A 23,962-nucleotide genomic window follows, 5' to 3' on the forward strand; every position below is an offset into this window, starting at 1 on the left:
GATGGATGGATTGTCTATACCATATACACATCCCAATATTGTGTTATCAATGTTATTGTTCTTTCCTAATTTCATTGATTTACACACTTTCAGAAAGTGGATAATTATTAGTAATAACAATTAGTAATCTAATTGTTCATCTACAAGGGATGAAGGAAAGGGCCCTGTAAACAAGGACCAGGACTGTTCTGCTGGTGAGAAAGCAATGGAAGGTTCACAGGAGAGGCAAGGAGAGGAGGAACATTGGTGCCCTGCGTTGTGATCCTTTAAGACCTGCTCTGAATAGCAGCATGGAGTTCCCGGAAAGCCCTAGCAGGAGTCACCCGCCCACATCCTGCTGGAGGGGCAGGTCCTGGCTCCATGCTTCACGTGAGACAAGATGTAAACTCATGCCAGGTTCTGAACACAAGCCAACTGGCGCAACACGTCAGCCATGTGGGTACTCCTATGCTAATTGCTTCGCTTGCATCTCAGCTTACGTTCAGAGGATGCTTTGTGTCATGCTTCAGGAACTTATGAAATGTGTGCCACTGTGGTTGGAGATTGTTGCCTCTCAGCAAAGAGACAAAGCAAAACTGTATGGGCATGTACTCCCGGTCTATTGCAAATGCAAAGTATAATGGGTTAGTCTCCTCCACGCCTGAAACTCATCTTACTTTGCAGTACAAGAGACTGGGAGCTTGCACGTGTCCAGTGACCCTGTCTCAGCTAACAGATATTTCTTTGCTGAGGCGTGGTAACATTTTTAGCCATTCTAACATGGTTATAGGGATAAGTCTGGTCATGCCCTCATATGTCTTTCCTTGCCTTATCTGGTTAAGGCAGTGCCCCTTTCAGAACAGAGACGAGCAATGTGACATTTCAGGTACTACAGCAATCTTAATTGCAAGTCATTCTAGTAGCTGAGGTGACTAATGTAATAAATACGCACACGTGCATTGATACAGACAGCACTCATTGCAAAAATGACTTTGCCAGTCATTTCTCTAAACTAACTAGCACATACTATGATGTGTACTCTGCTGTTGGAGTCTTAGCGGTGCCCCTGAATGTCATACAGCCGGGCCCCGCTCTTAAAAATAGCAGCAAGGTATGAATAAGTGCAGTTTGGTTCAGCAGGAAAGAAGAAAACATCACCACTGTAGGAACGGATGAGTTTGGTTAGGTTTTTTTTTCTCTTGCTGTCAAACTGCAAAGAAATAGCCATGTTTCATAATGAAAATTGCATTTAATTCAAAATGAAACATTCAAGCACCCAAAAGAGAAGTGAGAGGAAGGGGTCAGATTCACAGGGGGAGGGTGGAGGTGAGAGGGCCGTCCCTCTGCAGCCTGGTGGCCAGGTCGTTAGGGAACAGACATGCTCATTTCAGGGGAAAAAGTAGGCTCAGTGAGTCAAAGATGCTAGCATGACCCCGACACTCTGCAACGTTAAACACTTAAAAAGGTTTGGGGTTTTGAATTCAGAGACCTCAGCCTACTTGGTTACCATGGCAAACAATCACCAGTAGAAGTCTTTTAACCTTTAATTAAAGATACACAAAAAGGAGGAAAAACAGTTTAAGCACTTGAAAAATAAAGTATTAAGTAAGACTTTCCTTTCTAAAAGCATCCATTATTCCTCTCCCCTTAGTTGTCAACAGTTTTTATAGCAATGCATCCCTCCCTTTATTTAAGTCCATAGCAGCAGTAGCTGTTCTTGGGGAAAGAGGGACACTCATCGAGACGGACTGGATCTGTTGTTGCTACTCATTTTTGGACTCCCCTCTGCCGACTTGTAGACACATGTATGGACAAAGGGAGGGAAAAGGACAGCAAAGACAAAAAATATGACTTCCTTTTCTGGTGTTGACTTTTATTTGCAGCTTCACTGCTAGAAAGAGACAAGCACGACACATGGCCTTATCAGCCCCTCTGAGATCTAGGAAATATGTACCAGTGTCTGTCTCATTTAGACATCGCTTTCCCTGACTGCAGTTCGCAGCTCTGTTGCGCAACCTCCTGTCCAGGATGGTTTGATTAAATGGAAGGTGAAAGAGAGAAAAAAGAGAGAAGCATTTGAGGAAACTACAAAGCAACTAAGAGAGGGGTGACATTACAACCCCAAACCTCATCTTCCAAGTGGGTTTCCAGGACTGAGCTGATGTTGGTGGAGCTAGCAATGCGTTTCCTGGCCAGAAACTCGCCAGAAGGTCTGACCAGATTGAGTAACTAAGTGCTAACAGTGTCACAGTGGAAACTTAGGTCTCAAAGTTGGCCATGACAACTGTAAAGATTTCTCCTTTCTGTCCATCTGTCCATCCGTCCAAGCATCAATACCAAAATGGATGCCCCCAGAGGACGATGAACGTGCCAGCAGTCACCATTAGGTCTAGCTCCTGGCACACAAATTTTGGTCCATTGATTTTGGCATCAGATCATGTACATCAGGCCTGATTTCAGCACAGTCCTTGGCTGATATCAGGAAGACTTTCTGTTTGAACTAATTTGGTCTTCCCATCTTTAACTTGTGCTGACTTCTACAAGTAATTTTCTTTAACAAATTGAGCTGTATTTTCTTACCATGGTGAGTTTTAGCATACGGGTCTGCCTGATGTAGTGCTTGTGTAGGATGTGTAATGCCCTCTTCTGCTGCTGTGCCTGCCCTTCTTTCCCAGGAGAGTAACACAGCCATGACAGTAGGGGTATCCTAGGAGAGGCACTCTGTCAACGGTGCTCTCATATTCCTTAATAGTGCAATACTCATTAGCACAGACTGGGGAAGCCAGATGAACCATGTCCACATGAAGGTCTCAGCTAGGGGTCTGGAAAGACTTTCTGCACAGACCGGGACACATCAATGGTGGGGAGTAAGAACAATCCACCTTAGTATGCAGCACAGCACAACCTTGTGGTATTCTCCTGGGAGATAAGTGATGCTGGTTCAAGTTCCCCCAGGCAGAGGAGGAAATTAAACCCAGGACTCCCACATCCTTTATGAGTGAATAAAAAGTGGCTGTCTTCCACTCAGCTTTGTGAATATAATCCTGACATTTTTTCCAGGAAAGCAATTTGGTAAGTCCACGCTGAATCCGACAATCGTTTCAGGACAATGGAAAAAACATTTTTCAATGAGAAGAATACTGGCTAAAAAAAAAAGTCTCCCGAAGGTAGTGACAATAAAACAACTAGACAGACCCCACTGCTCTGCCACTTTATATCCAATAGCTGTGGGACAGGGAGACTCTAATGCTCGCAGACAACGGAGGGACTTATCTGGCAATGCGAAATCTTGCTAGGAAAAAAAGATTCTGCAGGAGTAATGAAATCCTCTGGGAATGGCAGATGAAACCTGAACACCAGTGGGACTGCCTTGAGTTCTGACACAACTACTGCGGTGTATAAGAAAAGTGTAAAGGTGTAAAGAACAGACCCACTCTACAGGCTGAGATGTGACCAATGTCCCAGTTATTATTAGGTACTAAAGGCCTGAAAAGGTTCAGACTCCATCTTCGTAAGAGTTTGAAGAGGGAGTTGTATGAGGCCTTGCTGACAGCTGTAAGATCGAAAAAGAAAGCAGAGGGAAAGGGGGCATTTCTTCCCTGACCTTCCTTAGTGGTTGCGCAGAACTGTGTCTCTGACGGCCATGTCCAACACGGACAATAAGAGCTGACAGAAGTCAAAATCTGAGCAGCGAGGTGTTCTGCTGCCACAGAAAAGCCACCTGGAGAAACAAAAACAAACGTCAAGCAACGGTGGGTGGGAGAGCTGCTATTGTTTCCCCGGTAGCCTGTCTTTCTGGTCTTCTCCTGAGAGAAGAGTGGGTGAGCATGTGCATGTGTGTGTGTGTGCTGGGCTGAGAATGGGCCCAGGAACAAGTAAACAAGGAAACTTTCAAGGAGCAGACAGTGTCCTCCTGAGCCTCGCCATGAGCAAGCGTGTCAGTGATGGCAAACAGTGTCAGCTGGTGGTTACTGCTCCACCCTGCACTTCCCCTGTGCTGAAGGAATGCAGCCGCAGACGCTCCTCCTTGCTGCTCAGCGCTCAGGGCTGCGGATGACTAACCGGTGACCTTGGCAAGAGGCAAAACTGAAGTTGCAGCCGTGTGTTCATTGCCTGCTTTACAGAGGCAGGATGCAGCAGTAGACACGTTGCGTGAATCTTAAGGGTATCGCATCATGCAACTGGACAGATTTCTGTGTGTTTAGACAGGGACAGAGGGACTACATGCCCTCTTCAGGCACTTTGAAAGGCCTTGGAGTACAGCTAGGAATGAATCCATCCTCGGTAAAGGTAATATTTTATTTGTATTGGTCTTATATTGATGTAAGGCTGTTTGATTCCCCCCTGTCTAGACAGGACCTGAGTATTTTTTCCAGTGTAACACCATGGAATTGGTATAAGGGCTGCCTGGAGACATACAGAGCCACGTCTGGTTGTCGAATGCATCAGCAGTGCCGTTGAGGTGCATGAGATCCACAGGAGGCAAGGGCACAGGTACCAGCCTGTGGAGACTGGGCAGCATGGAGACCAGTCCCTTTATTTTCATGTTCCTCCTGAAAAGGGGACTTCATCAGGTGAGACGTAGAGTGAATTATACTGCAGGTGGCCAGGCCACTGTGTAAGAGCATGTATCTGCCTACGGAAAAGCAAGGTGGCCCTTAGCAAAGGGTAATGGATCTAGAGGTTGTATGGAGGCTGCATGTTTGTTCTGACACGCACCATCCTCACCTTCCTCCAGCCAACACGAGCTCATGTATACACTTCTGTGCACATGCGTGCTTATGCACAGTCAGGTGTAATACAGAGCAAACAGGGACAGGAAAAAGAGACTTGTCTGGCCCCAGTGGCCGTAAAATAGAATTGCTACCTTACTGGCTAACACAGGCAGTGGCAGCAAGGCTTGCTTTATAGTGTCTGCTCCTAGTGCTGCGCACTGGGTGCACTAAACGTTCCAGGTAGAGAAGGAGCAGAGAGTTTCTGAAATTGCCTGCTTGATCAACTTGACATCAAATCTGTGCAGGTACAGCAGCAATAATACCTGGTGTGCTCAGAGCCCCTTACCTTCTCTGTGGACGGTGTTGTCACTGCTTTCCCTGCTGCCAGGCTGGGATACGGGATGGAAAATAAAGATTTGTGCTATCAGACTGTACATCAACACCTTAAACCCCTTTGAGCCCACATGAAGGGCAGTAAGGACAGCAAGAGTGCTGATGTCCTTAGACAGCAAACTACAGCTCTATGAGCGGCAATACACAGAGACTAAAAACTCAGCCCTGGAGCCTGTAGCATAATCCCTTTGATCAGTAAGACCGGGGTTACTGTAGGGTCAGGGTTGACACAAAACCAACCAATCAAGCAAGACCACCTACGTATTTAAATTAACCTTTTTCTTTGGGACAATGCAATTTTCTTTAAGGACTGATTTCTTTTCTAAGGACTGCATGGAGCTCTGTGCCCCTCTGTTTGCCTCTCCACATCATTGCTGTGATAGATACAGCCATTGTTTTTCAGGTACTTAGACCCATAATACTGTAGGTGAGCAATGAGTGAGGTTGCCAGAGATTTGTTTTAAAATAATCTTTTCAGTCAAGGAACTTTCTGATAATTACTATGTGCTTTCATTAAATAAAAAAAAAAAAAAAGAAAAAAAAGAAAAAAAAGAATCAAAGAAACCAAACCCCAAGTGTGTTTAAATCTTACATGTCATTTTAAAAATGCACAAATATTCTTTCATTTCTTTTTTGCAGAGGGGTAGCAGAATCAATTTGCCATGGTTATGCCTCCTGCCAATTGTTTAGAATTTCCAGGATTTAATCTTTCATCCATGTGTGTATCCACTATTTACCTTTGAATGAGATAATGCATAATGCATTGGGCTTTATGGAAACGAACCATGAAAACCTACTTTTTTTGAAGAAGAGAAAGTTGCGCTTTCCCTTTATGGCCTAGAAAAATTAGCGCCACTGTTACAACAACAGTGAAGACACAGGAACATACAGGTTAACTTAGTGTGAGCTTAGAAGATGTCACACGTCAGGGGAAGCACATACAATGCAGTGGTCCTGGATTCTCCCTCTACACAAGGATCAATAATGGTGAAGTAGCATCAGTGCTGTAGCTTGAGCACACGTGGGATGTTCACCGTCTTCTGCCCCTGGATGGGACTCGATCTTTGCTAGTGCTTAAGAATCTCAGGGAAGCTTAGGAATTGTACAGTAACACGGTCAAAATGTAGAAGGAAGGTGCAGAAGGCTGTAAATACCTAACACCTGCTATCAGTAATAGGACAGAGGGCCTTGTGGGTAACAGGAGAACATAAAATGGAGGATCATTCTGAACGATAAGTAGCTCCCAATCACTCTGTGGGTATTCTCCCAACATCATTATCTGTGGTTTGAATGCTGCTTTCTGCTCTACCTACAGCTGAGAATTAAGTAACTGAAATGTATGCTAGCTTTTTTTTTCTTTTTCTTTGTGAAGAAGAGGTAGCAGTAGCTTTGATGTAAATCGGGTGCGATGCTATCTCATGCTCTAAGTGTCGGGTCTGTCTGCAACCGTTAGCAGAGAGAAAGCAACACTTTGACATGCCTCTCCTCTCTATCTGCTTCACACGCATATACGTACATCTACGGAGCCTCAAAGAGTGAGAACCAGCAGAGGTCTTTTAAGAGGTTTTCCTGTCTAAGGAGCAGTGGGTGTGAGCAGTAGATGGCCTTTTATGGGGAATTTTGTCTCGGCTTTCTTCTCATGCTCAGATTTGGCGTTGTTTTTTTTCCTGGTGTCAGGTGTTTCTTCCCAAAAGCTTTCACTAGCTAGAGCTGGGATTAGACTCTTCCTGAAGCACACGCACAGGGGAGTTGCTCAGTTCTGGCCTATCTGATGATATCTGGCTAACTGTGACAGAAGCATAAATGAAAAGCAAAGAGGTCAAGGGCGTGGAATTCACTGCATAGATTGGATCAAACTCCAACACACTGCACTGCACCAGGAGATGGAAAAATTGTCCATAGCTCTCATCCTCTTAGTCAGTGGTCAGTCCCCTGTCCTTTCTCTACAGAGAGGCCAGAAAGGCAAAGGTAGCAGCACCAGGAAGCTTCAAAATTTGCCTTTAACAATATTTCCCTCATTGTCCTAGGTGAAGAAGAAAGCTGTAGTGTGATGAACATCACAGACATAGATTCATAGAATCAGAATCACAGAATATCCTGAGTTGGAAGGGACCCACTAGGATCATCGAGTCCAACTCCGGGCTCCAAACATGACCACCCAAAAATCAGACCCTATGTCTGGCAGCGTTGTCCAAATGCTTCTTGAACTCCATCAGACTCAGTGTCGTGACCGCTTTCCTGGGGAGCCTGTCCCAGTGCCTGACCACCCTCTGGGTGCAGACCCTTTCCCTAACACCTAGCCTGACCCTCCCCTGTCCCAGCTCCATGCCGTTCCCTCGGGTCCTGTGGCTGTCCCCAGAGAGCAGAGCTCAGCGCCTGCCCCTCCGCTCCCCTCGTGAGGGAGCTGCAGGCCGCCATGAGGCCTCCCCTCGGCCTGCTCTGCTCTGGGCTGAGCAAACCAAGGGGCCTCAGCCGCTCCTCATACGGCTTGCCCTCTAGACCCTTCACCATCTTCATAGCCCTCCTTTGGACACTCTCTAATAGTTTTACGTCCTTCTTATACTGTGGTGCCCCAAATTGCATGCAGTACTCAAGGTGAGGCTGCACCAGCGCAGAGCAGAGCAGGACGATCCCTTCCCTCGACCAGCTGGCAGTGCTGTGCCTCATGCACCCCAGGGTACGGCTGGCCCTCCTGGCTGCCAGGGCACACTGCTGACAGAAGGAGGGCTGCCTTACAGTTGTCCCTCTGGTATCAAAACCATGTTGTGCTACATTTTGTTGGAAATGCTATTCCTTTATTTTTGAAAACTGTAAGTCTGTGTGTCTTTCTCTTCCTGGTACAAACCAGGGAGAACTGCTACAGTCACTGATGGAACACAACTGGAGAACCAGTGTAACAGTGAAGAGACTCAGGACAACGGAGTGAATTAATCACCTTGTACCATGGGACAGATGGTCCTGATGAAGGTGTATCTTCCACTGAGAAATCATTCAGCAGTACATGAATGTACTGTTTGATGTCACCTCATCATTCCAAATCAAGAATTTGTCTTTCAAAACAGCTTTTTATGTAAGCAAAGGCCACATGTGAATTTTATCCAAGACAGGAAAGTTACCCTGACTGTCCCCTCACTGCAGAATTGTAGCAGGTGACTCACAGATGGTCCTTTTTTCATCCGTCAGACTGTGGAAAAGATGGGAACACAGCCAGATCTGTATTGCACACAGAGGAATTCTTACATCTGCATATAGCCCTTCTGATTCCACAGGGGATCTGCTCAGGCCCCACAAGCTTGGGTGACTTGGGCTTGAGAAAGCTGAGTGTGGTAACCTCACGTAAAGGAGTGTAACTTCTACAGGGAGAGCAATTGGTGAGGGACTGCTAAAGGAAAATATGGATCTCTGGTTCTGGCAGGAGATGAGAGTAACTTCCTAGAAAGGTCTCCCTCCAGAAGGCAATTTAAAAAATGATTTTGGAGAGAGATACAGCAATTTAATTTGTCCCTGATGAGGGGTTTTGCAGAGTCTCTTGCAATTGTACACATGTTGGCTGGACAGCCTTGCCTTGGCAAGTGCCCTTCCCTGTGCCAGAGATGCAGATAGCTGCTGAGTCTTCCATTGGACTTGAGAGGGATTTTAAAAAGGTTGTGCCTCTTGAAAGGCAGAATAAATTGTGATGGCCCACAGAGAGGTGATCTGGCAAGGCATCCCTATTATGCTTGAAAACTGACAGTTGCAGGCAGTGATAGGACAGGGACTGGTGAATGGTCAGATTAAGGGATGTGTCTTCACTGGGAGGAAGTTTGTGATGAGTGGGAGAAAATTTTGTGGAGAAACCTTCAGAATGCTGGGAAAGGCATTAGCTGCTGCACTGCTTTTGTGCCAGGTCTAGAGAAAGGGGCTGGAGTGAGTCTCCAAAGGACAAAGTTCAGCCAGTTACAAATATTCATTAATATCACTCAGGTGTTTTGTCAAGGTGACCAAATAGCTTTGTCCAGTCCTTCTTCTGACAGGCTTCCTCCCAAACATCACATTTGAGAACACTCTGTTTAATACCAGGTGTTTTCCCTTCTATGCATGAAAATAAGTTAGTCATGCTCTCTAAAAGAGGGCTTGCAAGTATCTGCTCCTTGATGCTACAAGCAACTTTATGAAACAGAGAAAAGGTGGGATACAATGGTGTTCAGAGCTCACAGATCCACACGAACCAAAGAGACCAGCTCAGATGCAGTCTTAGCTAGAAGAGTACCTAGTACTCCCCTCTTTTTGCTTTCCTATATGCCTTGGCTACTTTTCTAGTAGCCAACACCTGCCCTACAAATGGACAACAGTATCTCAGTGCAGCTTCTCTATGTACTAACCACTTGCTCTTTCTTACCTTGCTGGCAGGGAGTGGGTAGTGGGCAGGAACACATTTCCCAGGGGTGTGAACCTGGAGTAAGTAGGAAATAAGACTGTTCCTGGAGTCCTGAAAAGAGAAGTTGTTAGGCTTGAACCCCTCCATCCCATTGTTGCCTTGCACTAGTCAATGACTACAATGCCTGGTGTCAATCAAGAACGATTAATGAACTATGCATGTTTACCCTTGGTGATGCTTGTAGTAAGTGTGTTGGCTAATGCTTGGATTGAAACAAAATGCAGCATTTAACGGACACAGACACTTGCATTGAAGATGAGTCACAGTGCATCGTTATTTTTTTTTTTGAAGGGGGAGGACAATTTAGCCCTCAATGAGTGAAGGAGTTGCTGATTTAGTCAAGTCAAGAACAGGATGCGACAACTCGGTCTAGTGCATTGACATTTGCATCTCAGAGTGAGAGTGCTTGTTTTCATTGGAAGAGCAGCAAGACTGCCCTTTGAAACATTTAAAGGTAATTAAGCTTTTAGAGGAGATGAAGTGAATATATTTTGATAGAAAGTTTTGAGTCTCTCTGGACTTACCAGAATGGCTACAGAAAGACTTTAGCATTTCTGTGTGTACATCTTTTTTAACTGTGTGGTCTGTTTGGGGAGTTGCATATAAATATTTATATTTGTATTTTACTTTCACCTGACATAAGAGTGATTTCAAGGCAACTGGGTAACAGCAAAACATTGCTATCTAAAATTAAAAGAATGTGTCCTTCTAAAGCAGGTCAGCTCATGTTAAGAACAAGTTATCAGAAGGGTCAGGAGAGGAAGGTGTCTGACTAGCATTGACTAGGAGGCCACTAGCATACAGCAGATAAAGAAAAGGCACTCTTGAACGTTGAATTCCCAAATGAATTTTACAGAAGACAAAAAAAGTAAATTTTGTCCCATAAGTGCACCCTTTCCTTCCTTCCTTTGAAGTCCCTTGGGACTCCAGTACTAATTGCTGGCGGCTAGTACCTTGCAAAGGGGCTGAACTGTGTCAGCCAAGGGAGGGAGAAACATGTCAGGGCTGTGTGGAAGAATCCCTGGGCATGTCCAGTCTCCAGAAACAAGCCCGACCTGTATCTATTCCTGGATTTAAAAGCACTACAGAAAAGCGTTACACAGGCAGAGTCTAAATGCGCTAAAAGCTAATTGTCAATGGGACACAACGAAGGACTTAATTCTTTAGTAATGCCAAGGCAAATATGTATTCTTCCTCTAAAGACAATAAAACAAATGCTTTCCTTTTCCATAAGGGATGCCACAACCCCAAGCAATCAAAAAATTACCCATGCAGCACGTGACCCAAACTAAGGTCCATATTCTTCCACCTATCTGTCTCTGAACTTCCATATGATACAGAAGCCTACAGATATACATTATGCATTTACAATTGGGTAGGATCTGTGCCCCTACCTGGAGATCTTTCTTGCTGTACCCCTGTTCTGGTGAGCTACTCCTGGAAACCAGTGCCACAGCATTTAAAAACAGTGATACTGAGGCATTTGTGAGGAGATATGCAAAAATGGCTCACACGATTGGCCAATTGTCACTTCATTGCTAATGCAGATAGGTCAAAGCTTAATTGGTCCATGGTTACTCTGTAGAACTTTACAAAACTTGCTTTAATTCTAATTCCAGATTATCAGGTTGCGTTAATCTTAGTGAAAGCAGGAATCCTAAGGAGGAGAAGCTGCAGGTACAGGGCTGTTCTAAGTGCTGGTGCATCTTATCCTGCCCATCTCCCTATCTGGTTGACAAAGGATTTAAAACAGTGCCAGATGTTCACATCAGTGGGTGAACAGTCACCCAAACCTATCTGGCCTGGGACAACAAATGGCCCTGACTGCAACCAGTCCCCATCAGGAGAGCAACTCCGCAGCAGTGCTCACAGGGTCATGCCAGCCAGGGTCAGGAATATTGTTTGCAAAGTGTCCTGAGTTCAGAGAGAACCTTTGGAGAAAATGCAACTGGGACTGCATTTTACCAGCTGCCCTGAGCACAGATAGATATATTTTTATCTGGAAGCCTCTGTCAGCCAAACTGGCTTCCTGCACCCCTTGCAATGGCCAGCCTGCTCTTACGGGCAGGCTCCTGGTACAGCTGAGGAAACTGCTTTTAGGACTGCAGTATCCCAGTACTGGCCTTTTGCCCAAAATCCGTGGTGCAAATCTCAGGCCTGGCTTGAGCTGGCAAGAGGAAAAATGTCTTATCATTTCCCTAATGATCTGGAGCTAAACATAATCTCCTTGACAAAGGTGCTAATGCAAACGGGGCCTAGCATCTCTTTAACGTGGTTTGTAAAACTGCCTTATACAAACCAGTTTTAAAGAACTTGGCCTCTGGTAGCCAAGTGAAACTGCTGTTGCCTCTCAGGCAAGAAAAGTGTTTATAGGCAAAGTTTTTTTTTTGAAAAGTATTAACATGATTTCCCAGGCCAATGTAGACAGTCCCCCCAGGGCTGAAATCAGCCCTGTATTTCTCAAAAGAAAGCAAGGATAAGATGGATGTTCCAGCTGACTAAAGTTTTCGGAAGATTTTAATTAACTGGAAATGAACCATAGAGACACAAGGCGAAGCACCGTGCTGGGCCACCTTGGTTTGGGGAAGCAAGGCAGCTGTGTCTTTGCAGTGCCATGTATCTGCTAGCAACTCCTGCCTTTAAAGACCCCAGAGCAAAATTTGGTAACCCAGGTACTGGGCCACCCGCTACTGTGGGCAGCTCATGGTCCTGAGCGAGGAGGGCTGAAGCTGGGATGAGGTCCTTTACCCCTCAATCCGTGGTCCCAGGCCTTGGAGCAGCAGAGGGCAAGGCCTGTGGCAGGCAGTAGCTGGTAGATGTCAATGCTGTGTTGTGAATCTTCATGTGTGCCATAAAATGGCGTATGAGAGGAGTCATACCTTGGTGCTACCTGCCTTGATAGCATCTTTTCGTTAAGTGACATTTGCCCTGCCCTGGCACTCCCCCACCCCATTTTAAGGAACAAAAGAAGAAAAGAAAGGCAGCACGCATTCTGATGCTGGGTCAGTGGATATAGGATGATTCAAATTCAGCACCTTCCTCCGAGCTATGTGGTACCCAAGGGACAGTATCTCTGCTCCTTCCTATCACTCTATGCACTTGTAGGGGCTTATGGTATTACTGCAAAACACTCTGGACATGCACAGCATGAAGAAACAAGTTGAAAGGTACATTTGGATGCACCAGACTCAAATCAGATAAACTCGCAGGATTCACGTGGCCTCTGACACCAGGTGATTGCAAATGGTAATAAACACAATCCAAATTTAGGTTGGCACATGCTTTCCTAGCAAGGGGGGAAAATAACTGCGTTTTAACAGACTAAGTGGTTAGAGAACTTTGTTAATTCAGACATAAACCTGTTAGCATAAAATATTGCCAGAGGTCTGAAATGGCCTCAGACAGTTTACATTTTTCATCAGGATCGCTGTTAGAGACAACTAACCCTTTCTCTCCCTAAGAATAATGTTGCTTTTCCACAAGGCAACCCAAAAGCCAATCTCTTTGTACACAAGAGAAATGCCTCTAATCTAGACTTTATTAGACTGATCATTATATAATGGCTTTAGAAACTCTGGACAAAATAGAGCAGTGGGTTTAGCTGATGGTAATGTCAGATTGCTGTCAATAATCCGCAGCAGATGCAAACGTGTGACCCTTTTTTCCCTTAATTGTTGAATATTTATTTTTATCTTATAATGTTAATAAGGTTTATTGTGCTGCAGAGAGAGCTGATATCACATGACCTTCATCTTCCTGACTCACAACAAAACCAGAAACATTACACTGCCTGTCACGTCCTGTTGTTTAATGATAATGTGTAGGTTAGTTGCTTTTCTTCTCCGCACAATATTATTTATTCCTTTCGGACTGCCTTCCCTTATTTGGAGTTGCCATCATACTAAGCAAAAAAGCGTGACTGAAATAGGAGGTTCTGGAGCACCTTTTCAATATGAGCAGTGGGAACAACAACAACAACAAAAATATATATGTAACTAGTTTTTAGACAGCACTTGATCAGTTTATAAATGGTATAAAAAGACGTGACTGCCAACAAGAGCAGGGGACTGGATGTGAAGAAGTAGGAGGGACTGAGCATTTCAGTCTTCCTAAATAAGACCTGATAAAAGGCTGAGTAACCCCAGTCTCAGTAAACAAAAACAGACTATGTGAAGGACGTGGGAGGTAAAAAACAGACAATCTTCATTTTATTTGGAACAAAATTAGCTCTACTCATGTAGATTTGAGATGGCGGGAACCCAAAGTAAAGGTTTGCATCTGGTCCTCTATTTGTACTGTGCTGAGCCAGGATCCCCAACCCAGATAACTCATTTTGGATCGGCTATGTTGGTATTGCCTAGGACATAAGAGCCAAATTGATACAGACAGAAGAATGCAATAGCTTGGAGAGCTAGACCATAGCTTAGGCTGCACATTTTCACAACGCTGCAAGGAAAGGTGAGGCTGGTGCGTGGGTGGATTAACTGGATCTTGATTTCACACACCCAGGAACGAATGGCTGTAGTTCCCAAAGCAATGTGCATCATCGCTGCATCCAGGAACTGCTTCCCACTCCCTCCACGGCAAGGGGAAAAACAAAGCGTGCTTCAGGCCCAGCATCAGCTGCCAGTCCCCGGAGCAGAGCAACCAGTACATCGCGCCACTCAATTCTTGGCCCTGTGTCTGAACTAAGCAGGGGTGTGGAAACCCTGCTTCAGAAAAGCAAGCCCAGGGTGGGGGACACTCAATTAAGAAGCACGGAATAGCTGGGAAGTTCAGCCCCATGGGCAGCTGACACCAGGCTCCGCATGCAGCCTGGCTGTGAGTGGTCCCGCTGTAAGGAACAGGGATAGTGGCAGAGGAGACCTCCGTCTTCTACGGGCAGGCAGGACCTGGCTCCGGCTTTGCATCGAGAGCTTGGCAAGGGGCGCAGCTGGAAACTCAGAAGATTTAGTGTGCTGTCTGTGCCAGAAATCTCCAGCCACGCAGTTCTGAACACAAACTTTGTATACCCCCGAAACACTGCAGGTAGGTATTTTTTGGTTTTGTTACATGTTTTAAATGGAGTGAGAGCCCTCAGCAATTCCAGCACATTCCCTTTGCAGGTTCATTAATGAGACCTATGGGAATTAGATCAGGTTCTTCTTCACTCTGTTATTTGGACTGTGAGAAAAAAAAAATTGCAGAAAGGAGAAGCTATTTTAAAGCCAGGACTTATTTTTTTCTTTTTTCGAAGTTGAAATGTTTACCAGACTTCTGTTATTTAGTCCAGATATTTGGGATATTTATTAGAGTTGTGCAGAGCCTCTAGATTTTTATTTTATTTTATTTTATTTTATTTTATTTTATTTTATTTTATTTTATTTTATTTTATTTTATTTTTGTGTGTGGCTAATTTTACTTAGATTTCTGTGAGCAGTTATTTACACAGCTTTTTTAAACATTATTTTATGCATGAAAATAATGTTTCATACTGTAAAAACATTTTCTTTTTAGTCCACGTGGTAGTGAAACAATGTAGTACTTTTATTTTATTCATAGTGTTTTGTGTTAGTGAAATGCACGTTAAGGTGCACTTGTGAATTTGGCAGTACATCCTGATCACACTGACATGAAAACCAAGTCTCCCTCCCCAGTGGTTTTGCACCAATATAATTTTTGATGAGAGGGATCATTTTTACTAGGACAATAAAAGCTTCACTACCCCCAAGCCTGGTTGCAGTTATACCAATAATGAAAGTGCTGTATCTGGCTCTGGCTGTCCCCCAAATACTGGTATCAGTACTCCTCCACTGACTCTAAACTGGCATAGGCCAGGCCTTGGTTTTCAGCCTGCTACATCGATACCGATGTAGCTAATGCACGACAGATGTCATGGTGAAATCATAGATCCATTGAAGTCACTGGCAAAGCTCCCATTCGTTTAAGTAGTTGCAAGGCTTTGCTCACCACAATTTCGGCTCCATGTGCAATATCCAAAACACAGGTCATCCCTGATTACAGCATAGCTGATTCCTCAACCCAGGAACGAGACAATCAGAAAGCAGCAGTGTGCACAGTGTTTGGACATGCTCCTGTTACCAGCACTTCACTGGCATCCTTGAAGGTTTTCATACGGTGTGCAAATCCAACAGGGGCAATCGCCACAGAAACCCTTCTGCCCACATACATGTGGCCTCAATACATCGCTTTTCTTCTGCCGTCCTGCAGCATCCGTGTGACACCCACAAAAGTCACTGCAGTGGGCAAGCAAAGCTTTAGCTAGTTATGAAGCAATTCAGTATTGAAAGGGGAAGGAAAAAGAGGTGGTAGGGCATTAACTTTCACCTTTCTACTGTCTGCCTAACAGATACTTGGTGATTGAAGACCGAGAAACCTTGATGCTGCTGTGTGGGGTTTCACCGGCAGTGCAGGCTCAGGATTCAGCGCTCAGCTCTGGGAATCACAGGGAAATCCCACTGCATTTACACTTCCTGAGACAGGAGATGGGCCCATGGGCTGCCTGCACCACCTCTGTTTCTGTGCTTCAGAGCTGCATCTGCTCCCATGCCGTGTGTGTGGTTGTACGAACAAAAGCTGCTTGTGCTGCGGAGCTGCAGTCCCAGCTCTGTGCTGTCTGCAGGCACAGGGAAAGCCGCTCCATGTCTCCCTTAGGGAAAAAAAACAACATAAACACTGGTCTGGATTTTTTTGGCGGCCCATCACGAAGCAGTTTGCTTACCATTAGTGGCACGCTTGAGCTCTCTGGGAATACATGGGAGGTGGCGATTCCTCAGTGAGGATTAAGAAGAAATGGCATCCACTTCTGTATGAACCTACTATCTATCCACTATCCACCACTAAGGATAACTTATTTTTTCACCCAAATAAACCCAGCAGCATTAGGGACTGCAACAAAGGAAAAGATTAGGTCTTCAGCAGAACTCAGAGGCAACAGCTTAGTGCTGTTGGAAGTTGTTCCAATTGTGCAATTGGAAGTTCAGTGGAGGGACGTGATGACTGCTTTCCCAGCCCCACTATTTCCCAGGAAACTCTGTAACAGTGAGAACTCTGGCTAAAGAGTAAAACAGGTATCATCACGGCATCACGGTCTCAGTTGCTTAATGAGATGGGTACAAACCTAAAAAATGTATCCTTCTCTGTAATCAAGCACTAGGACTTACATCCAGCAACAGAATATAGACCACAGTCCTGTTTGGAGACTCCAGAGCTAGAAGGGGAAGACCCTAAAAAAGATGAGTATGTCTTAACAGTTCAGGAAGATTGTGGCTGAGGTGAGGATGAATCCACGACAGGCCAAGGAGCAAAATGACTAAGTACTGGAGAACATGGTGTGTAGTGACAGACTGGCGGAGACGCTCCATCTGTTTAACTTAACGAAGATGAAGTTGAGAGGATGACTTGATCACAGTCCCCGAGTACTGACATGGAGAACAGAAATGTGATAATAGAAGGCTTTTCAATCTAGCTGACGCAACGGTAATATGATCCAACTGGAAGCTGGAAGCCAGACAAATTTTGACTACAAATAAGGTGCAGATGTTTAACAGTGAGGGTAATTAACCAGTGGAACTAATTACCAAGGACTGTGGGGGCAAACACCAACATCTTCAAATCGGGATTAGGGTTTCTTTTTGCCCCTGAAGGATGTGCTCTAGCTCCTTCAGGAATGAATTTTGAGACATCCTTCACTGCCTCTGTTACTTGGGAGCTTGGGCCAGGCACTCAAACTGCCCAAGTCTGCCATTCGGTCACAACTGACGGTCCCTTGGTGTGCCTGGACACGGCAGAAAAAACCCACAGCTCCTGCCCAGACAGGCTCACCCTCTTTGTCATGTCCCCTGGGCTCCTAAGTAAGGGGACGAACGGGTAGGAGTGGGAGGAGAAGGCTGTGGGCAGTGGAATCGTAGATCCCCTTTGTGAAAGCCTGTGCATTATCTCCGTGATTCAGTTACTCTTAAAAGACACAAAAAGAATGAAAGAATTAAGACTGCAAATGCAATTGTCTGCCCTGCTAAAAGCATTGCAGGCAAAACGAGCTTTCAGGAAAGGTAGTGACAAAGTGTGCTTTGCGCTCCCCTGGCTGTGGTTGTGTGAGAGCGTTGTCCAAATGCTTCCTGAACTGCGGCAGGCTCGGTGCTGCGACCACTGCCCTGGGGAGCCTGTCCCAGTGCCTGACCACTTCTCAGTTAAAAAGCAGCCTTCACCTGGAGTGAAGTTGGCCTGGGGATCATCATTTGTAGCAGCCCACAGCTCCTGGCCCAGGGAGGCCTTCTAGAACCTTCTGAAGCCTCCCAGAACCATCTGACACCAGTGGAGACGGCGCCATCGGGCCCTGCCATGCTCAGGCACAAAGCAGCCGAGCGGGCCCTGCAAACCCCCCGCTCGCCCCTCGGCGTCTCCCCCGGCCTCCGTTTCCCCGTGCTGCCTCCCCAGGGAGGCCGGGGCTCCGCGGGGGGTAGGGGCGGGGGAGGGCGCCTCAGCTGCCTGCTCGCACCTGCCGCCGCTCGCAGCCGCAATTAGTTGCACCCGGTCGAAGCCAAATTGAGGCCCCTTTCAAACCGTAACTCTGCGCATTTTGTTTCCAAAGGGAAGTTCATCTTTTATGTGCATGCAAAATGGATAACACCCAAGGAACTTTTTTCCTTTTTTCTTTCTCTCTTTTTTTTTTTTTTTTCTGTCTTCTGTCAGTCAGGCGAGGATTTGCTTAAAAAAAATACTACCGTGGCGGTGAGATGCAGTGGCTGGAGGTTTTAGTGATCCTTCTTGTACAGCTTGGGAAAGATCGATTTTTCAAAGAGCCTTGAGGGCTCAAGTGTGTGTGTCCTGCTCCTGGGGAGGGGCGCTTTCTAGCGAAAGTTAAAACCCAAATATGCGCTAGCTTGCAGCAGCGAGAGGGGCATGGATGGACATGGGGGGGGTCCTGCCCCTTTGGGAAGCCAGGCCCTGCCTGTCCCCTCTCCTCAGGCAGGTGGGCAGGGAGAGGCAGAGGATGGGTGGGGAGACAGGTCCCTGAGCTGCTGGTTGTTCATGTCACGTCATGTCACGTCCCGTCCTATCTCACTGCATCACACCACGTCACGTTACTCATGTTGGCGGTGGTCAGTTGCCGTCCTCCGTGTCAGCCGCACGGATCAGCACAGCTCGCCTCGTCGCTCTGCAGAAAGCCTCTCTGCCGCGGTGTGGGTAGGGGCTGCCTGATGAGGGGCAGCTCCCCACCAGTGCTACGGAAAACAGAGGAAGAAGGTGGCTGCTGGACGCCTTTGTCTGGAGTTTTCAGCGCCCACTCGTCTGCCTGCTCCCCCTTCTTCCCTTCTCCCTCCAGACTCCTCTTTCCTTCCATTACCTCTGTTCTCCCCCTCTCTCCTCCTCCCCTCATACAACCAACTCTCGTAGGCACTCTGTTCCCTGAACTATTCCCCCCTCCTGTAGCCTTTCCCTCACCCTCTGGCTCTTTCCCTCCTCCCTTACTCCCCCTCGTTGTTTTTCCTGCCTCCGCATCCACACTCGCTGATGTGCGTTTCCCCCTTTCTCGGGATGCTGGTGCTGCTGGTGCTGGCAGCGTGGTGGTCCCCGGCCCTGCTGAATCAGTTCCTCTGAAGGCAGAGCTCCCCTCCAAGTGACTGACAGAAGGTGCTGATTCAGTAGTGCGTGGGGGATCCGGCAGCAACCGCATTAAGAGGATTTACAAAATAGATAAGAGGCAGCTCTGAGCTTCCCTTGGTAATCGTGCAGCACACAATTCAGGACTGTACTGGGAATTTCGGCGCAGCTGACAGGTACACAGCGCTGATCCAATTGTCCTTACAGCCGTTATTAGCCAAAATAAGGGGCAACTGGAATTACAAATGATTTCTGGGTAAATGCTTAGCTCTGATTCTGAATGATCTCTCAGCAATAATCCACACATAATCCTCAATGCAGAGAGTCTGCTTTAAAGGCAGCTCCATGTTGAGCAGGCCTCAATAATGCATGGATGTCCTGATTCACAAAATAAAGGAGGAGAGAGAGAAATAAGAAAGCCACATTTGTTTTGCAGCCTTTTTTTCTGGGTTGAATAAAATTTAGGGAAGTGCATGACCACATACTGTTTATTAAGAGAAGATTACCTGCTTGGTAATTATTTCTTTGGGAGAATAATTTTACACTGCAATGACCATGTATGACTGTCTCAGGCGGGTCTGATGTATCTAGAAAGTAAACAAATGAATAAAAATCTCCTGTAATGAATTGGTTTGTGATGTTTATTCCTCAAAACACTTTTTTTTTTTCTTTCAGGGTAGAAAGTCAGAAAATGGGTAGCTGCAGGGACTTGACGCAAGGGAGCAAGTATGCTGAAGGTTAGTGTCTGCCCCTTTCTCCTCTGTACGTGCTGCTGTGAAATACTGCCTGACCCGGTGGCACTCACCCAGCCCCATTACCAGGACACCAGATTGCCCTGCAGTCCTTGGTGCACTGGTCAGCCACACCGCAGCCCCATGAAGCGAAGCAGGAAAGCATGCTGCTCCCCGAGGCACAAATCCCCAGAGGGGAACAGGTGCCTCTTGCCTATTTCTGGGTCCGTATCCTCTGGGAGGTTTGCTGTGTGCAGGGCGTGGGGAGGCTGCAGACAGGACTCGGGTCACGTCCATGTGTATGAAACCAGTACCACAGACTCCCAGTTTGTACTGGAGTGAGACCAGAGTAACCCTCTACTCATTTTGTGTCTCTTGCGTGGGCATGAGACCCAGGGCCAGGTCTTCAGAAGGTCTAATTGCTCTTAGCACCCAGTCTAGCACTCATGCCTTGGTATTTGTCTCTTTTTAAGAGTGCTCTTCCTACAACAACCTGATTGCTGGAGAGTGAGCACAGAAGAGTTTTGAGTCTGCAACAATTACTTGTGTGAGTAATCCCTGGGTAATCCCGAGAGGTTTTACCTGGCTGACTAAGGACTCTGAGAGTATCACCAATCTCTTTGATATATCCTCTAAAAATATTTTTGGCCCATTGCTTCCTCTAGGACTTCCAAGGCTGCTGGAATAAGTTTTGTAATCTCTGGTATACCTTAATTAGCATCCCTGCAATGTTTAAAACAATAGGCTCAACTCTTGGCTATACAACAGAGAAATGTTGGAAATGATATCTGTTCATCATGAATCATATTCTTCCAGATACCTGCTACAGAGGGGAAAGCAGGCACTGCCAAATACCACTGAAGAAATTTAATCTTTTCCTGCTAGCAAATTTTGAAAAAGCAAATAACATTTTCTTAGTTTGTTTACTCATTTGTTCCTTAAAAGAGGCAAAGGAATCTGTGAATCAGACGAATTTCCATCTCAAAAATTGCTTTGGCAGCCAGTGGCTTGTAATTTAAGATTAAGTGATTGAATTTCATGCAGCCTTGCTTAAAATTCATTACCCCACACACTGTCGCCATATGCTTAAAAAACCAACAAACAACAAACCCCAAATGTCTATAACATTACTATAAGTCAGTCAAAAAATGTCCAATCAGCTGGGAGGTCACAAAATGTACTTAATGAAGACGTTGTCTGCATGACTGCTGGATTTTTTCCCTTCATAGCGTTCACAGCCTATCAGAGAGTTCCCATTCCTATGCAATGCCAGTGCTGGGCTCACTTCAATCAGGCTGCACAAATCAGTGGAGCAGAAATGCCTCCTTCCCTCCATCACCTGAAACCAATGCTGATTCATCTGTTCAGACCCATTCCTCCTGCCCCTCCTCTGAATTTACTGATTGCTGATTCATTTTTTTTTCCCCTTTCCCCCTCCCCCCCCCCCCCCCATACTAAGCATCCCATGCTGAATGCAACACGCTTCATTTCCACATCTCACTGAAAGGGAATATGGAAATTAATTGGCTCAGGCTGCTAGCAGCCTTTTACACGTGCCCGTACCCTCTGAGAGGTGCAGTGCAATTGCTTTTCCATTGTAACTCCCCACCAGCCACCTATTTCCTTGCGTGAGCACGCTGCCGTGGCTGCTCTCAGCCCAGGTATCAGACATGGATGCCCCCTTCCTCTCCCTACTGTGCAAGAGGGGGGGCAGCTGGCAGGGCTGTCCTTGTGAGGGCTGGAACTGCCCCTGTTTGACTTAAAATAGGCCAGATTTAGTGAATTCTCCAGCTTGCGGTAAATAGTGTGTGACTGGTGCTTTGGCAAGGGCTGCAGAGCGATGCTGTACAGTGCAGTGGCACTTCAGTTGAAACGGTTATTTGTTGTCTCTGCTGGGAGCAGGGCCCAGCTGAAAGAGAGCAGCCAAGAAATGTCCTTCAGCCATGGGAGGAGGGTACTGGGACCCTTGCAAATTGGAATATAATCTGGCTCTGCAACTGTGCTCTATCTCAAACATTTTAATGAGTAGGTTTCTATCTTCCACTGGTTTCATACCAGGTTTTCTCAAGGGTCTTTCTCCTATTTGTGGAGAATTTGAGTTTCCCGGGTGAAGTTGCCCTGGGTCTTGAGTGCTGGAGTGCTATTACTACCATTGCAGAAGTAAGTTGGCCCTGCCGTCCCATGCTGAGAACAGCACAGACACTGTTCTAAGGAACTGCCCCATGTTCTCGTGGAACTTTTCCATCTCTGTGAAAATAAGAAAGTTGGGGAAAGGAGGTTTTGTGACCTCTCCGTGTCATACATGGGTGAGGCCCAAAAGGAACAAGATCTCTCAGCCAGGCAGGCAGGGGGGTAAAGTCAGAGGGGCCAGGGGCACCTCTGTAGCAGGGGAAAGGAATGGAGACCCACAGCATGGAGATACAACTGCCAGAGGGCTCTGGGAGTGCTCCCGCACTTGCCAGAGGGAAATGGGCTCCTTTGAAAGGTGGGTGTTGCAAAACCATCCCTGACTCAGTCCCCTGCTGGAAGGGTGAAGCTGAACTCTAATATGCAGGAGAACAGTGGTCATTTTGTGCTGATTGTTTTTTCTTTGGCAGCACTACAAATAGTGGCTTTTAGAGATCTGAAGAGGGACATCTGTGTCCAGAAGCTTGCCTGATTTTCCCATCTATAATCAGTTGGTCTAACAAAAGATATTGTCTCTACACACAGATTTTGCCTTACTGATGTCCTTTGACCATTACAGTGATTACAAAACTGCTGTGAGGCTGTTGGGGCATTTCTCAGGAGATCAGTGGCATGAACACCACAGGAATAAGAATATTTAGGCAGAGAAACTCTCACCTTGCCCTTAGCATCATCCCTTGCATACTCATCTCAACAGGCTGATGGTGTAAGCCCCGCTAGGCCTTGGGATTGTACTCGTTTGTATTTGTAGGAGCACAGGGAATGACTCAGACTGTTACAGCACTGTAGGTCTGAGGCTGCCTGTGATGTCTCTGGCACGACGCCCATCTTTCTCTTCCACGTTTGAACAGTCTCTTGCTCAAGGAGCCCTGGCCTACAAGAAGGACTACTTCCTATTATTAACACAATAGCCAGAAATGAAAGAGCAGGCACATTTGTAATGTGGTATCATTTACGGAGAAGACATGATCTCAGGCACGCTGGATGTCAAAACCGGATGAGAAACTTTTCTTCTAGTTTTATCACAGTTTCTCCCAGAGCCACTGCTGCTTACATTCTGGAAATTTACAGGATGAAGGATTTTGTCATGATATCTAATTCTAATCTGAAGTGATTTACAGTTAAGTTGGAAATCAAGCTTGTACATATCCCCCTCCAAGTGGTTTCTATGACAGTTTCTATTAACCATAAAAATGTCACTTGCTAGGAAGTATCAGCCTTCTTACAAGCTTTGCAATCATCACTACCAGATGCACACTTACTGAATGGAATAAATATTCTTGTACAATTAGCCTGAGATGCAGGACATATCTGGCTATCTCTCTTGCCTCCAAAGTGAAGTTTTCAAAAGCAAACCCATACATCAAGAGTCTGTCTGGATTCTCTGAAGTTCGTCAGATCTTGCAACGTTATAATGCTTTATGGACAAAGCACACTAGTAGGTAAACTTAGGCTAATGGTTTTGGTCCATGTCTTCTTCTTTTCAGTCTGTATAAGCTACTCAAATACCCGCTTTCTGTTGTTCTGATCCAGCACAGAAATTATTTAGTGTCTGTTCTGTGGTTCATAATGTATTTTGAAACACACTAATGGCTCAGTGGCATTTCCTGCTGTTGCACAATCACAGTAAACCTGGTACTGTGTGGATGCACTGCATACACTTTGTCCTCATCTACCCTTCAAGGAAATGACACACAGCCTTTCTTGAGACTGGGGTTGTTGATGACTTCTGCTGTGGGATGTGTTAGCAGTGTTGAGACAGATTTTTGTTAATCTGGTCCTCAGGTATTAGCCGACATGTGAGTCTGGGTTTGCATCATGCTCTGCTAGAGATCTGAGCCATTCCACTCAAGGTCTCTGTTATTGGCTGGGAACTCAAGAAATTAGCCTGAATAATGAAGGAGGCATTTGATCAGCTGTTCTCATAAAGTCCCCAC

At 46.0% G+C, this 23,962-nt stretch overlaps 1 long non-coding RNA gene across 2 annotated transcripts in view; it reads left to right on the forward strand.

Annotated features, from left to right (window-relative positions):
- LOC310898311 overlaps positions 1-23,962 on the forward strand; it is a 49,368-nt gene that overhangs the window by 10,184 nt on the left and 15,222 nt on the right. The window contains exons 2-3 of one of the 2 annotated variants that reach the window (XR_014583190.1): positions 19,783-19,844; positions 20,312-20,386. This is a non-coding gene — a long non-coding RNA (uncharacterized lncRNA). Of the gene's footprint in view, positions 1-19,782; positions 19,845-20,311; positions 20,387-23,962 lie in introns of those variants that run through there. The other variant, XR_014583187.1, reaches the window with a different exon arrangement.

Source organism: Anser anser (genome assembly GCF_964211835.1).
Source record: "Anser anser genome assembly, chromosome: 1".
Taxonomy (NCBI): domain Eukaryota; kingdom Metazoa; phylum Chordata; class Aves; order Anseriformes; family Anatidae; genus Anser; species Anser anser.